Genomic DNA, 18,734 nt, shown 5'->3' on the forward strand with positions numbered 1-18,734 from the left:
GTTTTTGCTTTTCTATCAAACAAAAACTGCGGTATATATTATAATAATGAAAAATAAGTGCAAGAGAAAAATGTTCCCCTTGTCTCTTTGAATATCTCTTGTGTAGAATTAGTTAGGAAAAATATATATTTAGTGATACTAGAAACAGGAATGAGGCTATAAAATGGGTCATAATCTCCACTTTTACAACCTGAAACTGATTCAGTTCTCAGTGTAGAGTGAAATGAACCAGGGAATATTATGAAAGAACCAGAATAATCACAGTGAGAGCTAAAGAAAAAGGTTGGAGAATATCCTACAAATAAACTATTGTTTATATACTAGTTCCTATCCAAATTCAAGCAAAAACTTAAAAAATAATTACAACTTTCTAGTTGAATAAGATATTTTTCATGGGTTTTTGAATTTTCCTAATTGTGGTCAGTGTTCTTGCCCAATATCCAGAGCAGCCTGAAAACACATTAGAAATATGAGGTCCCCTTTTCCTACTAGTAATAAAAATAGGTTTTGAAATTATCCTACTTTTAAAAAATACTTGACTTGTAGTTTTTATTTGTTAAGTATATACAAGTATTCACATCAAGATGATATCACCATAGTTTTCACTGTAGAGCAAAGAATTCTTGACCTGCTCAGGTTAAAGGAAAAATAAATAAATAAAAAAGTTATGCTGTAATTAGCAACTTTGCCTTTCACAGAAATATGGGTTAGCAATTCTAAAAGAATTGTCTGTTAGAGTTGTCTGATGAAAATATTCTTAGAATAGCTCCCTACTATGTTTCCTAGTTACAAAAAAGAAGCCAGCAACTTCACAGTGGAAAGCTTGGCAGACCTCAACTGAAAATAACTACTTTGTTATTAATTAGACATCTTGACATTACAAGCTTCCTGGTATGATGAACTAAGAAGGACAGAACATCATTCTATGGTACATTTCTCAAAGAGTGCAGAACCGGAATTTAATTGAGAAAAAAATCCAGAGTGAAAGAGATTCTCCTAAATAATTGGTCACTACTCTTCAACACTATCAAGATCACACAAGATAAAGAAAGGCAGGGCATTCCTGGTAGTGCAGGGGTTGAAGTCTCAGTGTTACCAAGCTATCAACAGCCACTGCAGCATGAGTTTGAGGTGACCCACATGGCACAGCAGACCTGTCCTGTCTTGCCTACTGCTCCCCTCAGCAGTGTATTTCAATCAATCTGCCTGTTCTGTCTCCCACTCTGTCTCTGGCGAATCCTCTCACATACACCCCTCTCTGCACTCCTGGCCTATACCCCAGTTCTTGTAGGCATGAATAAACAGAAATAAATCTTTAAAAGAAAAAAAGACTAGGGAACTGTACTAGATTGAAGGCGACTAAAAGAAATTATAATCTTACATGTGACCTCTGTTTATATCCTGGTTCAGTAAAAACCAATAGGAACTATATACTGATAAAATTTTAATAACATCTGTAAGTCATACAATGGTATTATTATACTGAAGGTAATCTCCTAATTTTGATACTTTCAAAAGCTACCTTTGGGAAAGGTTCTATGAACACTTGTACTACTTTTTGAAAGTATTAGTATGTATAAAATTATTTCAAAATAAAAAGTTAAAAAGTAGTAAAACAATTTTCAAAATGTCCCATGGTACTAAATGGTGACTTTCAACATTAATTCTCAGTAACAACTCACAATGGAGCAACATTGTCTTATCTGATCATCATTATCTCTATTTTGTAAAACACTTTGACTACTAGTGAATAGCAGAACAAACTCTCACACAGTGTTCTGAGGCCCAAGGTAATATTTGTCAAATTAACTGCTTAACTTGTTTAATATTTCTACAAAACTTTATAGTGGTAAGAATAGAGAGGAAATTTAAATAATAATTACACAAAAATTTGGTCAAGCACCTTGGGACCATGAAAGTGAAATATTGACTGCACAGATTCACCCAAATGGAACAGAAGTAATGATTGATGCAGTAGATCCTGGTCATATAAATGGAAAAAGAAAAGTGCAGTTAAAAACCATGAATAGGTATAATGTGAAGGAATATGGAAGGAAACAGGAAATTGACATCACAAGTTTCAAGGATAATAAAGAGATGAAGCAAAGGAACAAAAAAAAATAAAGGAATCAAAATGGCAGAAAGAAAAAAAGTAAAGAAACAAGACATTGAACTTCAAAGAAAAAAGTGCCAATATATTTGACTCAGAATGTAAGTGAATGGGCCACAGACAATTGCTAAATCATAACTATCACCTGATCAATTCAGTTTCAATTTTTTAAGAATTCAGAACATGCAGCAGCTGAAACTTCTATAGAACTTAAGGTTAATTCTTTTGAGATGGCATTACAGATACTCAGTGGCACCAGAGGGCTGTCATCATGGGACAAAGTATCTGTTCTCATTGACAGTGAACTCCGTTGAGCACCTTCCTTGCACCAACAAGCATGTGTAGATTCCTGGCAAAAGTCTTGATGAAAATCTCTGGTTCCAAGACTCCAATTAGTACCTAAGCCACTGTGAATCCTCTCAGAACCCATGCCCAGCATCTTTGTTCACTTCAATCTGGATTCTATCCAGCTATGTGTACATGAAGAGATTCCAGGAAGATTAGTGATCTTCAGATAATGCTTGAACTGAAATAGAACTTGGATGATTTGTTAATATAAACAAGTCAAAAAGTCACAGAATGTAAATGATAATTCAGATAAGAAGAGACCAGGTACCATCACTAATTTCGGAATCTGATATTTGAAATCAAACATAAAAAAACTGCAGAAGAAATGAGAAAGAACAAAAGTGCTATTCTCTTAAAGCTTTACTTAGATGGAAGAATACACCATACTAGTCATCAATACTGACAATCTTAAAAAAAAGGAACAGACAAAACTAATCCAGACAAAACCCTAGGAATCTGACTAGCAGAAAAGGAATTGGAGGATGGATAAAAGGGAGAGAGGGCACAAAAGATTATGGCGATATACTATTCCTGCCTTGGTATGAGGACTGAGGTGTGGTAGCACACAGCTGAAGAAACCTTTAAAACATATAATTGTATAAATCAATATCATCTAAAAAAGGCAGAATCAAAAGAATAAATTAAAACGCAGTCGTTAAAAATGAAAAAGTTAAGGATTTAAAATTACTGTAGGAGACCTTGAAAACACATAAAGATAATGAGACAGTTGATCAACCTGACTACCAAGTTTTGTAGTAACCTTTAAAAAAGAAAAAAAACATTAACAGGGACCTCCCTGGTGGTGTAAGGGGTTAAGTCTCAGCACTGCAGCACAAGTTTGATTACTGGTCTAGGGAGGTAACCCAGGTGGGTCAATAGGCCTCTCCTGTCTTGCCCACTGCTCCCCTCAGCAATGTATTTCAGTAGATCTGCCTGTGCTCCTCCCCACTCATCTCTGATGAATCCTCTCATCCCCCCAATAACCTGCACCCCAGCTCTTGCATGCATAAATAAATAAACCTTAAAAAAACATTAACAAGGCACTCCCTGGTGGCGCAGTGGGTTAAGGCTCAGCACTGCAAAGCTTTCCGCAGTTGCTTTAGTGCAAGTTCAATCGCCAGCTAGGAGTTGATCCACATGGCACCGCAGACCTCTCCTGACCGGTCTGCTGCTCCCCTCAGCAGTGTACTTCATCAATCTGCCTGTTCTGCTCCCCACTCTGTTTCTGGTGAAGGCTCTCACCACCCCTGTACCTCTGGCCTGCACCCCAGTTCTGTATGAATAAATAAATATTTAAAAAAATTAAGAGTTGGGATGAGGGAAGTTAATTTAACTATGCTTGAATATTGAGAAAGTGTTTAGCTAGATAAACCCATTAAAAGGCAAATTGGAGTCCCTACAAAGATGCATCTATGCTAGACAAAAAACAAAAAATAAAAATATCTGCAACTTTTTTTTTTTTTTGAGTCAATATTGGTGTGCTTCAGAGGTAATGATTTCACCTTTTGGGTGTTGTACCCCACTGCCACCACTAAGCACCTTCTCCTTTTCCTGATGTTCTCTAGTCGTCCCTCCCCCTTTGAATGCCTCAGTTCTCTAATCAGCTTTCTGAATTTGTTGTTAGCTTGGCTTCACCCAACCGTTTACTTAGAAATTCTGCAACTTTTAAATTGTATCAGAGGGTATCTATGGGGGAAAGTTCATTATAAATCATATAGTCATAAAGTCTTTTGTGCTATGCCATACAATTACCATTTTCAAAAAAAATTTAAGTACACTATCAAATATTATTTAGTGGCCACTCATTTGCCACAGATAAAAACCTCTACACTCAGAGACTGCAGGGAAGATGCGGCTTTCGAAAGGGAGTGGGCACTGTGAGTCAGTAACTTCCATAATGCCAACAGGTGTGTTCTATGTGGGCTTTGCTAACTACATTCTGGTGCTTCTATGCACCAAATCCAATCTTTGGAAAATCAGGTAAGTAAACTGGCTCATATGTGAGTATATTCTGGTGCATGTGTGAGCACAAAAGAGATTTCTCCAGAAATTCAACAATGGAGTAACAGGCAGTTGCACCATAAAAGAACTACTAACTCAAGAAAAGTCAGCTAGGACCTTCCTGTCAAATCAAACCTCAGGTTTAAGGTAATAATGTGACCTGGCCCATTGAAAATAACAAGTTCCAGAGGCCTTGCTGCCTGCCCCCAAGTTTGTAACAACAGTTCTAATTATTTTGGTTATAACTTGGGGGTCAACATTGGTATCAGGAATCAATCTCACACAACTTAATTAGTAACAGGACCTGTTCCCTGACAACCTTGACAAACAGCAGCTTTGGCTGCCACTCAGCATACCCCAGACTGCTAGGAAATCATCACGAATACTTTTAGTGCACTCTAGCTTAACATCACACATGTATTTATTTATTCTTCTTCCATTATCCTCCCCAACTTTCCTCTTTTTCCACTCACTTCAGGTTCACAGTAATATGACCTTTAATATCATTTATTCTTTCTGAATTATTTTAGCATTTCTTATTAATAATACAGCTCATAAATGTTATCATACCCTAATTGCTTGGAATTTCCACACAAGTTCAATACAATTTTATTTCACCTAATAGCTCTTCTAAGACATTAAATTCTTTATTACATCAAACTAACAGAAACCAGCAGTAAAAATAAATAAATAAATGCTGCTTTTAACTGTTATGCATTTGGTCAAACTCTTATTTGCTAAACAAGTAAAGCCTACCCTTCAGAAACCACTTGTACCTTCCTCTCATTTAAAAATAAATACAGCAGAAGCAGAGTTCCAGATGTGACAACACTGAGCCACATGCAAACAGAAGGAAGTCTAAGCATCTGGTATTCTCTGCTTTGAGATACAGGAGTATAGCTAGAGAGACATGCCATTCTGTACTTCTCAAAATCAGCAGCACACATGGAGCAGCAGGCTTTGGTATCCATGGCCCAGTGGCTAAATGTCTCACCTTGCTCCCTACAACCAGCTGAGCCAAGCGCTAAAAGACTCACTCCATTTTTCCTCCCCTCTCTCAGAAAGAAGTCTCCCCGAGTCTTCAAACACAGCCCCAGGCTCATATCAAGGAAGCTACGGATACTCAATGGAATGTTCTCCACATCAAACAGGAGAGGATGGGACCGCAAACAGAGAGATAATACAAGCTGCACATAGAAAGAACTCTCCCAGTTTCTTAGCTTCGCACATAGTTACCATGAGTTTCCTCCTCTCCCCTCCTGTTTTCTCACTCACCTAGCATCATGATTTGTGACTCTCTGTCAAGGCATAGTGATAAAACAGTAATATTTTGTTCTTTGTTTGTTGTTGTTTTTTTGTTGTTTTATTTTTTTTTTGCGTGAAATATCTTAACTGCAAAGTACTATAAAGCATCTGTCTAGTTTTTTCAGCAATTATAAAATAGGAGGACAATGTACAATTCTGCTGGTTTGAAGTCTTTACCAGTTGAAAATCTACAGTTTATAAAGAACACTGATAATAAATGGACTTAGCATAATTATTATGACAAGGAATTAACTTTCAAATGTAACCAAAACCAGAAAGTATTACAAATTACACCTTTGGTTTTAATACAGTCAATGAAATCATATTCATGTGGTATATATGCCTTTTGAGTTAATCCAGGCTGAATGAAAATATTTTTTTAATGCTAGTTACAGATTCACTTCCTTTTTTCTTAGCCATAATATCTCACCTAAGTGATGGAGTACAGAAAATCAGGAGTGATTCTATGCCATTTTGCCAGATGATACTTAATTACTACCTTCTAGTTGCTGAAAGGAGGGGATAATTAATTCTATGTGTCAGAGACCTTAAGCTAGCATTTTGGTTTCATTGTCTCAAGGGACTCAAAAGTGGGAAAAGACCTGTGAATTATATGGCAGCAGTAGAAAAATTAATAACCAAAAACTAAGATCCTGGTCATCCTGAACTCAACTGTGTACTCTAGCGAGTCACTTATATCATTCCAAACTCATTTTCCTTACAGGATTGAGGTGAGATGTTTAATAACTATGGATTCATTCTAACAGGAATGTAGAATGCAACTTTTAATTTGTTCTGAGGCTAATATTGTTAAGGGCTAGAAAGCTAAATGAACATAAAAGATTATTCAAAAGCCTGTTCCTCCCTAATTCTATAATTTAAACTTTCTCCTTAATTCTAATTTTTTGTCAAAATATAGGGGAAGTTGCACATTTCAATTCCACCTCCCCTCTCCTGCCTCCCACAAAAGTATTAAGGCCCAGATTCAGCAAAGAAAGGACTGAAGCAGAGTTCCCTTTCACTGATGAAAATATCGAGTTGACTTTGATTTGCTAGACAATTTTACCCTTTTATACCCACAGTAGCTAAGACCTGAATATAAATAATAGTTTAAAAATATCCACGTTAACAAACCAAGGACTTGAAAAATGCAAGAAGGAAGAGAGAAAAAAACTTTTAGTAAATGATCCTGTGATTTAAGTGAGCCCAAGACCAATTCACCTCCACTTTGAAAGTATTATCGGACCTTGGGATAGTCCTGGATGAATCATTCTGATTGAATGGCTTTACTCTGTATCTGACCTGACCTATCCAAGCCCCCCCCCAAATGCAAACGAGGCCAGGGGAGAAACAAGAACTATCCATACTCATCAAATGGAATCAATTTTATGCATGTAATGCCTTACTGATGGCATTTATTTCAAAACAGCAACAAAACTGTACAGCTCCATTGAATGTAATTTTACTTCTACACGCCTTTGCAATAAAAATATGGTCATCATCAGAAAACTAGTAACTCCATATTCAAAGAAACTATTGCTAATATATCCTCAAGTTCTATTTGCATATGATAGTAACAGAGCTAGGATTTTTACTATTTTTCTTACTGCAAATGTAGTACAGCAAACTGGTGACTGTTCTCTCCCAGGCATCATAAACAACAGTTGTCATCTAAGAATAGATATTGTTTGCATTTCTCTTACTGAAATGGCAGAATATATACAACTTTATTTCCAGTTTCCCAGCTGACTTTATAACAGAAGGAGTTCAAACTCACTTGTTAAACTTCATCAGTTTCTTATGGGGATGTCTTTGGAATTGGGGGAAGAAAATTTCTTTACAGTGAGGAACTGACACACACATTGCAAAATACATGACATTCCTGACTCCTGGGCACCAAATGTCAGTAGCTTCACCCACTCATTGTGATGAGTAAAGACACCTTCACACATTTTCGCATGCCTCCTAGTGACTGGCATCTTCTATGTAACTAAACCCACAGCTGATGAAAACTAGCTTATTGGCACATGAAATTTGTTAAGGGAAGGTCAAGCTAAACTTCCTCATGTGATGTATAGTTCCCAAATCTTCAGCCAGCCCTACCAGTGCATACATAAAGTCACACTTATCAAAGTTGTTCAAGAGAAACACAGCACCATTTAGTACCAAGCTCTTACAAGGCTGCAACAATCCTAGAAAGGATTTACCCAACTTCCTTATACTACAGATAAAGTGACTCAAGTCCAGAAAAACTCAGGGATGTGGCTGAGATCACTGATACTAATTAATACAAAGGAAGCTTCAAAGTCCCCACCCCTACTATTTTCCAGTCCTCTCTTCTCCAATCATAGCATGCAAAGTAAAGGAGGAGCTTTTGAAACATCTCTCAAGCTACCAGATTTACATATGAAATTTTATCAACAGCAAGCCAGAAGGTAAACTTTCTTACTCTTGAAACTCATTTTTCCTGTCACTTCTTTTTTTTTGAGCCAAAAAATACTTTTACACCACTAAGAACTACACTCATTGAAAAGGTGCTTTCTAAAAATCCAAGGTGATATCACGGCAAACAGTAACTTAGGATGTTGTGCTTTCAAACAGACTACGTGTAAGCCTTATAGAAAACACCTTTCAATGGAATATACTGCATTACACTAAAGGAAATTAGGAACAGTACTAATCAATGCAATGTTTCTTGCTCTCTCTTTAAAGGGAGGGTACACTAACTTCCTTAAACACATTCATTATTTTCTTTGAGAAGAAATAAACTCTCCCAATATAAAATCCCATATTACTTCCATTTTTAACAAAATGTTTTTTTGTTTTTTTTTTTAGTCTTGGCACATTATATACAGTGAGCTTTGTTTATTGAATATATGAACAAATAAAACACCACATGCATTTCATTGTTGTATGGACATCATAGAATGCAATTATATACCCTACACTATGTGGTACAGCCTCCCGGGACCACCAAGGTATAAATGGTCTGTGCTTGGCCAAAATGCCATTAAACCAAATGTGACCATAGTTGGGTCTTGCTATTTTTATCTACTCATTCATTTTGTCTTTCCACTGGAGTATTTAGTCCATTCACATTTAAAGTAATTAGAGATCTTTATCACAATCGAATTAACTGGGTTGCCAAACTTTTGTCTGTGTGTGTGTTTCAAAATAATTACCTGAGTTATCAAAATATTCAATGCAGTTTTTTTTTTATGAGTTTTTCGTTGATACCTAATTTTACAGTTCTCCAGGCCTCTGGAATATTATCACTAAAATGTTTCAAATTAAGCACAACTTAGACATTCATAGTTCAATGTTAACTCACAAAGAATGTTAGAAACTTATCTTGTAGTATTGAAAGACAGCACGGGTTCTAACTATTCAGCCTTTCTACATAGAAACAGACTTTTGTGGGATATACCCACTTGTTTTGTGACCAAGCTTCATGGAAAAATAAGGGAAAACAATTACACAAATCCAAAATCATACAACACGGAACAGCATTTTGTGAATGAAATCTTTAGTCAGTACATGTACTTCTCACCAATCTCAATTCAAATGTACCCTCACCTAAGTTTTCAGGAGTTCCAAATGTCACTGAATAATACATCATGACCTTAAGCACCTAAAGGTCTGTTAAAACACAGAATACTGTGTCCAGGTGGGACTTTGTAACTTGGATATCTAACAAGTGCTAAGGTGAAAAGGGGAGCTGGTCCTAGGATCAAATTTTAAGAACTGCTATTTTAAAGGGTTAAAGTTATCCTTTACCCAGTGTATGAGATATAAACACACACACCCCAGGGAAATTAAACATGAAATAATTCTTATTTTTCCTATATATAATGAAAGCTGATTTGTTCTTCTATTCCATCCTATCGATTGCTTTTCATTTTAAAAGAAACATTGGTCATGAACCACTGGTTTCATTTCATGATCACTGACAGATCAAAACCTGTAGCTTGAAAACTATTACTCATTCTTCCCCTACTCATTTATCATTACTAACTGTTGAAAGTTATTGAGACTTAACCTGGTGCCAGATAACTGCCCAGTCTCTTTTACATGTTTTGGTCATTTATAAATTAAAAACTCATAATAACATTATAAAATATTATTAAGAGTTCATTCTGACAGAGAAGAAATCTTTGGTTCGAAGAGGCTAATGCAACAAAACTTTTGCAAATCCAGAGTCCTTCTAGAAAACAGGCCTGTCTCTGGAGTGAGATATTTTGGTTTTGAATATTAGATCTGATGCTGAGTGACTGTATGAATTTAGTAAATTACTAAGCCTCTTCTATTTCAGTTTTCCCACCTATCAGCATAATTACAATAGAGCCCACTCATGTGAGTGATATGATGTTAAAGGAGATATTCCATGGCAATTCCTTTGGTATAACTAGCACAAGTAAAGTTTGAATAACTGTTAGATATTATTAGATAGAGACTGAATTCTTAATTGACACTCAGACACTTTCTCTCTTCCCTTAACTTTTACTTCTCATATTTTTTTGATTTACCTCTTTTGCTGATTCATTGACTCTGACACTTGGTATCTGCTTTTCTCCCACCCATCTTCCTCTAGCAGCTCCACCTGTTGCATCAGAGTTCCTCACCGAGACAATTCCCTGTGGTCTGCTCCTGTCTCTAGGAACCTAAGACCAAGACTGCCAAAGACCAGATCATGCCACAGATACAAACAAGTTATTCTATGAGTAAAGTGTGAGTTTACCAAAATATGAAATCTTTAATCAGCAAATCATAAATGTGAGAAGGATGAGGCCAAAGATGTCTTTGTATAAAATCATTAGCATCCTTAAAACCATTTCATAGGCTACAAAAACCAAATGGGACCTTTGAAACTGGCACCTTGATGGTTAAGCCCGAGGTTTATACAATTAGGAGCAACAGAGCAACATGAGGCACTGCTGATGACCCTGGTCCATCATTTCTTGCTACAACTTCTTTCTAGTGGGAAGACATTTTAGAAGGTGTCCTGAGCAATGAAACAATCAAAGAAGAAGCAGCTAGGAGACTGGAAAAGTTTCTTCTTTAGATATCTTTATAAACACTCCAATAATTCTTCTGATAACTGTTCCTTCCTTTCAAAAAATTGGCCTAAAAATCACTTTTGCTTATTTCCCAATTCACTTCTGTGTGGCCAGGGAGTGACACTGCAAGTCCCTCCACATTTCTCTCCCTCTCAGATGTAGTTCCCCAAAGAAACCATAACTTCCTGCTGTATTTCAACCTTCTCCTCAATTTCGGTCTTTAGTTCTCAACCTGAGGTCCACTTGTCCCCTTCTTCCTCCCCTCTACCACCTGCTGCTGATAGTGTTCCTGGGACATGTCTAGGAATTCAGTATTGGAATAAATCATTGAAGCTGCCTGGGCCAAACTTTCTGTTCAGCTCTTGGTAGGAAATAAAGTCTGGTTAGGTTGATCTCTCTAGAGGGATTCAATTGTTGGCTTACAGTAGATGGAGCTTCTTTTCCTAACGAAAAAGCCTAGAGATTGTTGACCCATCCCAGGAGCCTCTTAGTGCCTGAAACACAATTATTGTGCGTTGTTAATTGAAAAATCCTGCATGTGCTAAATAGCAGAGGTACAAGTGAAAAAGTATTATTATCGTGAAAATTAAATGGGTTCATTTGTCATTTGGCTCAAAAGAAATATGACACCCCTTCTCCATTGTAAGCAGCAGAAATTACTGTGGACATTTTTTTTTTTCTGGAAGTTTTAGATTTGCTCAAATCCAAATTTTGGATAAATGCTCAAATGAGATGAAAAGTTAGTTAATAAAATAATCAGTTACATGAAAGAAAATAGCCCTCTTAATAGCTCCTCTCCATCCACCTTCACATTCTACTTTAATTAAATCCAATTTCCCTCAAGCACTAGAACTGAAGATAATCATTAAATAGCCAAAATTAGTATTTCTATTTTGTTTGATTAATTAAGACTATTGCTACCCCACAGGCAATAGAATCTCCAAGTCTAGCTCTAATATTAGCCCTCACAGTTAAATAAAGGACCTCCCAGTGGGATATGATAGATTACAGATTTTATTAGTATAATAGAAAAATTTTAGAAAATGTGAATCTATTATAAACAGATTATTTTTAATTCAAATGCATTTTGTGATTTCCAGTTTTTAAAAAAGAAAGATGATTTTACAGCATTTTGTTTTGTTTTGCTTTTGCTTAGAATCGCAAGAGTACAATGTTTTATCTATTGTCAGAATTAAGTAATGGGATGGTCTGGCAAGAGAATTCTGTAGCCTTTTTACATTTAGAACATGAACTCTGAGTCCAAATAGACATGCTCAAATATACCCTTGGGGATATAACATTTTGTGTAAATTAAAGCCACCAGTACTTTATTCATTCACAAATTTGTCCATTTAGTAAGAAAAATTTAAGGGCTGTCTCCTATATTTCAGAAATCATGAGTGGCACTGGGATACAGGTAATTTGCCTCCCATCACAAAACCTATTATGAAACTCACTATTATTGTTTAGGGTGGGAAGGGGGAGACACATAAAAATTAGTAGATAAATATACAAAGTATGCTCAAACATAATAGAAAAAGACAAGATGAAATTTTTTTTTTCTCCCTACATGAAATTGGGAGGTTCTCTAAAAGGGTCTCTCAATTGATTGGACCAGCAAGAAGAACTTGCCAGGCAGAGTATTCCAGGAGAGTGAAAACCCAATATTAAGAAGTCAAGTGTGAGCATTGAGCAGTGAGGGATCTTGGTGTAAGAAGAGGAAACTAAAATGGCACATCCTTACAGAGCTCTTAGTCACTATTCTAACATGTTCAGAGTTAATGTGGTAGGTTTGTGATCTGCCAAAGGTTGTGAAACAAGGAACTCAACACAACTGGACATAAACTGTAGAAAGATACACAACGGCAATGCCACAGTAGAGAGTACATGCTGCAATAACTTCTGAATATTGAACATTCTTAGATATGTCACCATAATCCCTTCACTTCAAATGTGCTTTTACTTAGCCACTAAAACCCTCATGATCTTGTAAACTTTCGGTCTCTGTAGCAAAGACAGATGAGTTACCAATTCAAGACTCAGTAGGAGGCTCTAACTCTTCACATGAAGAGCATTTACTTTCATGCTTAAACTGACTACTTGCAATTTAAGTTTTAAATACCTTTCCCCACCTGAGAGAAATTGCAATCCTTTAGCCATGATTTAAGAGGACACTGGTATCTTTTTATTTTTAAATGTTCTGCTTTGTTTCGCAGTCAAATGTGTCAGTCTAAAACAAATGCCTCAGGTTCGAGTTATCCTCAACTTTTTGTATGTCCATGTGTGACCAGTTGGGTATCTGTCTCTTCATACTGGGCACCAAGCACTATCTACATCCTAAATCTTGGTTTTCTAAATCACTCACCCTTACCATAAAACCTGGCAAAAAGAAGGAATCAGCATTTGAAAAATTCAACTCGTGGGCAAAAAATGCCACAGGAAGATAATTACAGGTACCAATGGTGGCCACACAGCATGGCAAACACTAAGATTAGGAACCAAATGCAGAGGCCTAGACTTTGCAGCAAAGTCCTGCTTCCATCCCTGAGCAATCAGCCTGGGCTATAGTAGAGCCACAAAGAAAACACACTTCAATGGTCCCATAGGTCACTGCAAAATTACTGCATTGTTGGTAAACACTGTGCAGCCTTTGGGCAAGACAGCAAAATAATCAGACTGAAACCACACATCACCACCTGTTGCACATTCCTCACCCTTCCTGCCCAGCCCCCACTTCCTTGCCTCCCACTCTATTCAGAGTGTCCCAGATGACACCCTATATAAAACCATAACTGATGAAAACTCTCAGATCTTTGCCATTACTCAACAAAAATTGAAGAGAGCTCTATCCAACAAAAATTGAAAAGATCTCATTGAGGATTTCAGCCTACTTTTCACTTTTTACACTTAAATGTTTCTATCAATTTTTTTTATAATAAATTTTCTCTTAAGAAATGAAGTTTTTCCCACTTACTATCAGGTTTGTATTTTCAAAATGGTTCAGTTTCACAGTATATACAGACCCCCCAAAAAATTACTGGGACTCCCCTCCCTTCTCAAATCCAAACCCCTGAGATTAAGTAATAAAACCAAATAATATAGTTGAAAACCAAGAAGAGATTAAGTTCAATAGCCTTTTACATGTAGGAAAACTGAGATTTTTCTCCCTTTTATCATGCTACTTATGTATCCCTTACCCATAACTCAAACTAAATTCTAGTACTAAATAACTCAGTTTACCCCTTATTCCAATTTAAAGATCTTCCCACCAAGCACAGATCTCCTCTGAATGGCAGAAGGAAGTTAATTATTTTAAAGTTTTGACAACATTTCAGTCTCCAAAATGTCTTAAGGTGAATTCTCTAACATCTAATATCTAAAGGGTGATGTCCTACCCGAAGGTCAGGAAGTCAGGGAAAACAAAAAAAGGAGGGTAATGTTACAGGGATCTTTTAGTAACTGAAATATTCCCAAAGAAGAGAAGTACTAAGAAATGTAATAGCTATGTTGTATTCCATTGAGTATATATTCCACAGTATCTTTATCCATTTGTCTTTTGATTGGTTAGTTCCAAATAAAAATATAACAAAGAAATTTAAAAGGGAAAGTGGGATCTTAATAACTCTGATGTGGCTTTATATTTTATACATATTTTATGTTTTTTTTTATAATGTATTAATTCTGTGTTTCTGATGCCCAGTTTAACACCAATATCCGTTCTTTCCCTTAAGGTTTGGTTTTAGTTCTAATTAGATTCAGGGGACAGATTGTTTGTATTTAATCTGTCTGTCCTTCTTTGCAATAATTGAGTAAAGCTCTTAACTGTCCTGTAAATATCCTTGGATTTCAATTAATTAGCCTCACTGAGTAGACACAGTAACACATATTGTTTTACTTATGGAAATGCAAACCTTTACAACTTTTATATTCCTAATGACCAGCAAGATTTTTTATTTACTATTGTTAGAGAAATATTTAAAAAATGATGCCTTGTAGGTTTTAAAACGGCATAAAATAAAGTATGTTGGAAACAAAAAATTACTTGGAATGATCTTTAATTGAAATTAATTAGACAGATCTTACAGATTTAGACTACAAGGGAGTCTAGTACTGAAAACTTACCATCTCTAAGGAATCCACAGTAACATTATCTCCCCTTCTATTTGGAAACATAAAAAAAAGGATGGATGCTGTGTCCAAAAGTTACTTTTTTCTTTTTGTTTTTCAAAGTCTAGATGAACCTTTCAGGTGTCTTAAAATTCACCCCTAATTCTCCATTGTTTCGTGTTTCATTATTAACACCTACTTCTGTATGACTGTTATCTAGGATATCTCATATAAGACACCAGTGGAAACAAACTGGAATGGGGGTGGGGTGGAGAACGAATAGTTAGCTGGGAACCGAATTACCCAAGGAACTCGTATTAATTCCATCTATTTTAAGCCTAAAAACACACAGCACAGAGTAACAGCTTGTACTGTTCGTGTCCTTTAAAAAAAAAAAAAAAGCATTGTTCCCCATCTCCTACACACACACACACGCACATGCACACGCGCACACACACACACACACACTGCCCCACCGCGGGACCCCTGCACTCCCTCCTAGTTCCAGCCGCCCCCTCCCAGTAGCAGGCAACTGTGCCCTCAGCCCCCGCGCCGTGGAGGCCGCGCGTCCCAGCGTCCCAGCGTCCCAGCGTCCCAGCGTCCCAGCGTCCCAGCCTCCCGAGGTGGCCCTGGCGCACACCCCCGCAGCGGCGTCACCTACCCTGCTCGGAGTGCAAGACAGATGCAAAACGGAGGCTGCTCGGATGAAAACGGCCTTCCGAACGAGTCGAAAGAAAAAAGAAAAGACGGGAGGGAGGAGAGGCTCCTTTACTTCCCACGACAAGGGGAAGTGTCGCGCCCCATGCACTTGGCCGCACCGCAGTACTTAAGGAGGAAATACGCGGCGGCCGAAAGAGCTGTGCCTAGGATGGAAAGTTGTGGGTGTTCCCCCCGGCTGTCGACAGCGCTGGGATCCTCTCCTGTCCCCGCCACAGCCTTGACAGCTCCCCTGGCCCTCCGGAGCCCGGCCGGTTTCCACCCGGAGCAGGGCTTAGTTGCCACATGCACTTGAGAAATCCTAGCAGTTGCGCAAAGAAGAGTCCCAGAAGTTAGAAAGAGTGATTGTGTGTGAATGTGTAAATATACAGTACAAGAGGCTGGAACAACTGAGTGGGGCCAACCCTCAGACGCAGCCCGGGGTTTCAGATTTCATTTGGCAACTGGCAGCATCAGAAGATTCGAGCCGCCGCACTGCTGGGGAGATCAAGAGGAACCATGGGCTTGCCCACTGCCTCCCTGCTGGGTTATATGGAGACTGAGTGACACCACCGGGCGGCATACAAGTTGTCACAGACTTGCGGTTGTGTATCAAGAGGGATGGACAGTATAGGCCTCCTGCTCTCCAGGGGCTTTCCTGTGTTGAACCCTCGCACCACCACCCCCATACACACACACACACACACACACACACACACACACACACACACACACACATACACACAGAGCACTTTACTTGCTTTTCTTAGAGCTCTGTGTCAAATGGTATTTCTCTATTCAGAATTACCTGGGTCATTAAACCTGTGTTCCTAGATATGTTAATTTAGATGGATGCCCTCTAGTTAGAGCCTTAGAAAAATGCAAAGGATAATTACTCCCTTATTGTGGTTTAAGAACTCTTGGAATTACACAAGATGAAAGAAGACAAAACAGTAAATGTTTCACTGCTGAAGATTTTTGTACTGGTTACCTGGGGTGCTAGCTTAAGTTATTTCAGAAAGCTTTGCAGAGATCTCTTTTTATATGATTTATAAATGGTCAGCAGATATCTTCAGGCACAGCATAAGAGTGTCTTTATTAGGGACCTCCACGATTATGGAAGAGTACACATTTAAATTTTGTAACACCAAAATCAAAAGTCCATGTGGACACTCACAGGTTTATTCTCTCTCTGCATTTTCTGAGTCTTCCTGGTGATCCACCTAGTCCTGACCTAATACCCCACTGATAGCCCATTTTCTGGCTGGAGAATTCTCAGCCCTTTAATGAATTAAACTAAGTTCTTTGTGGGAAAAATATCTCTTTGGCACTTTCTTTTTAAAACTGTTTATGGGGTTCCTAGCTGGAAACAACAGAGTTTGTTTTCTAGTTGGTAAGAATAAGTGAGGTTCATAGTCATAGGGCTATACCTTGGAAGGTAAATGGCAATGGCAGTTTTATATGAAAGCTGGAAAGCAGTGAAATTAACCAAAACAAAAGCCACACACTTGATGCATTCAAAATCCATTAAGACAAGTATGAGTAGGTAGGACTCAAGATCATGATATTTACTAACAAATAACTTGTTTCACCATCTAACCACCACTAATCAAATGTAATTTACACTAAAGACAATACAAAATTGAACTCAGGGTGGTCCCATTCAAAAGATTGAAACATGCCTCTAAAATGCACCCTTGTAGCAGTTTCTCCCCTTCATAGTTCCTGACTTCTGTTTCCACATCACATCTCCTGTATGTCGTGATTATTTGAAGTTAGACAGTACAATGGATAGAAAGACAGGCACTTGGGGTTAAGCAAGGAGGAAAATATCTACTGATACAAGTCCCCATTTTCTCTTTTACTTCTCCACAAAAGGCCCACTGTGTTCCTTTTCTAGAAGCCCTTAGGAACAAAGAATCTGTGACAAAGAGTCTAACCTGGATTATAAATGCTTGGTTGTTCACAGGACTCAGACTCTGTTATTCCTCACTTATTTATGGATTAATTGGGGCTGGCAGGCATCTTGCATACAGATTGTAGTACCTTTCAGATTGTACCTTTATGGGGTAAATAAAAGCTTAAGAGACTTGAAACATTCCCATAGAGGAGGATGCTGATGTGACTGATACAGACTCCAAGAAGATGAGGTTTAATATCCAGGGTCTCTGCTGAGAACTTGTTCAGGCAATCATTTAATGCTGAATTTTGCCATTCAACTCTATTCTGAATTAAAAGTGTACATTCCATGAACTCCATAAAACCCACAAATGATTCAAGGGTGAGGGCTAACTTTTCAGGATACCTAGGTCATAGATAGATACCCTCAAAAGGTATCAAAAGGTCAGAGTAAAAGACAGGCAGGATTTGAGAGGGTCTCAGATTTAAACAATATTGTATAGCACTGTTGCCTGCAATGCTGGGTCCTGCCGACCGTCACTACCAAAAGGCAATAAGCAGAGACAGAAATTGAATTTATAAGAAGAACATTTGTTTAGCTAGCTGGGCAGTAATCTGAGAATGGCAGACACATCAGCCTGAAGAAACCATTCTGATATTTCATCTCTACCTGGCTGCTTCATAGTTAGCTGAGCCAAAACAATCATAAGTGAATTGGTTCAGCAGGGCAGTCCCTCATAGCTGATGTTCCTGATTTTTCACCATGTTTAACCCCCCCGAGTCTCTATCAGCTTCCCATTATCTTGACTTTGTTACACTCTGGCCTGCTTGGTTGATTTTCTGGTGGTGTCAACATCCAGCACTCATGGGGTATCGTCGGGGTAGGGAATCTGTTAAAAGCAAAGATTTTAGTTCAAAAGAATCAGATCATTAGTAATATAGAGTGTGGTACAGCCTGTGCTGCGTGTACCATAGTGGGTCTGGTGTTCTTCCCTTGTTCCCTAGCCCCTATCATTTACCCACTGCTAGTTATAAACCTTATATCTAGGCGGTCATTTAGGATTAAAGAAACGAAGAGGGAGAATGGGATCAGAACTTGATGGGAAGAGTGCACTAGACTGTGCTGATGGCACAAGGGTGAATGGGTGGTGGGAAGCCCATGGGGATTATAACTGAGGTGAAAAAAATGCACAAAATAAAGAATGCAAAAA

The 18,734-nt window shown here is 37.8% G+C and overlaps 1 protein-coding gene across 3 annotated transcripts in view; it reads right to left on the minus strand.

Moving 5' to 3' along the window:
• ARHGAP24 (Rho GTPase activating protein 24) overlaps positions 1–18,734 on the minus strand; it is a 644,333-nt gene that overhangs the window by 405,894 nt on the left and 219,705 nt on the right. The window contains exon 1 of one of the 3 annotated variants that reach the window (XM_004681145.2): positions 15,590–16,004. The exons of 1 other annotated variant lie outside the window; for it this stretch is intronic. The gene's annotated coding sequence lies outside the window, so the exon portion shown is untranslated. Of the gene's footprint in view, positions 1–14,943; positions 15,008–15,589; positions 16,005–18,734 lie in introns of those variants that run through there. One more of the 3 variants, XM_012724156.1, reaches the window with a different exon arrangement.

Source organism: Condylura cristata, unplaced genomic scaffold, assembly GCF_000260355.1.
Source record: "Condylura cristata isolate star-nosed mole 26May11 unplaced genomic scaffold, ConCri1.0 scaffold00012, whole genome shotgun sequence".
Classification (NCBI taxonomy): Eukaryota; Metazoa; Chordata; class Mammalia; order Eulipotyphla; family Talpidae; genus Condylura; species Condylura cristata.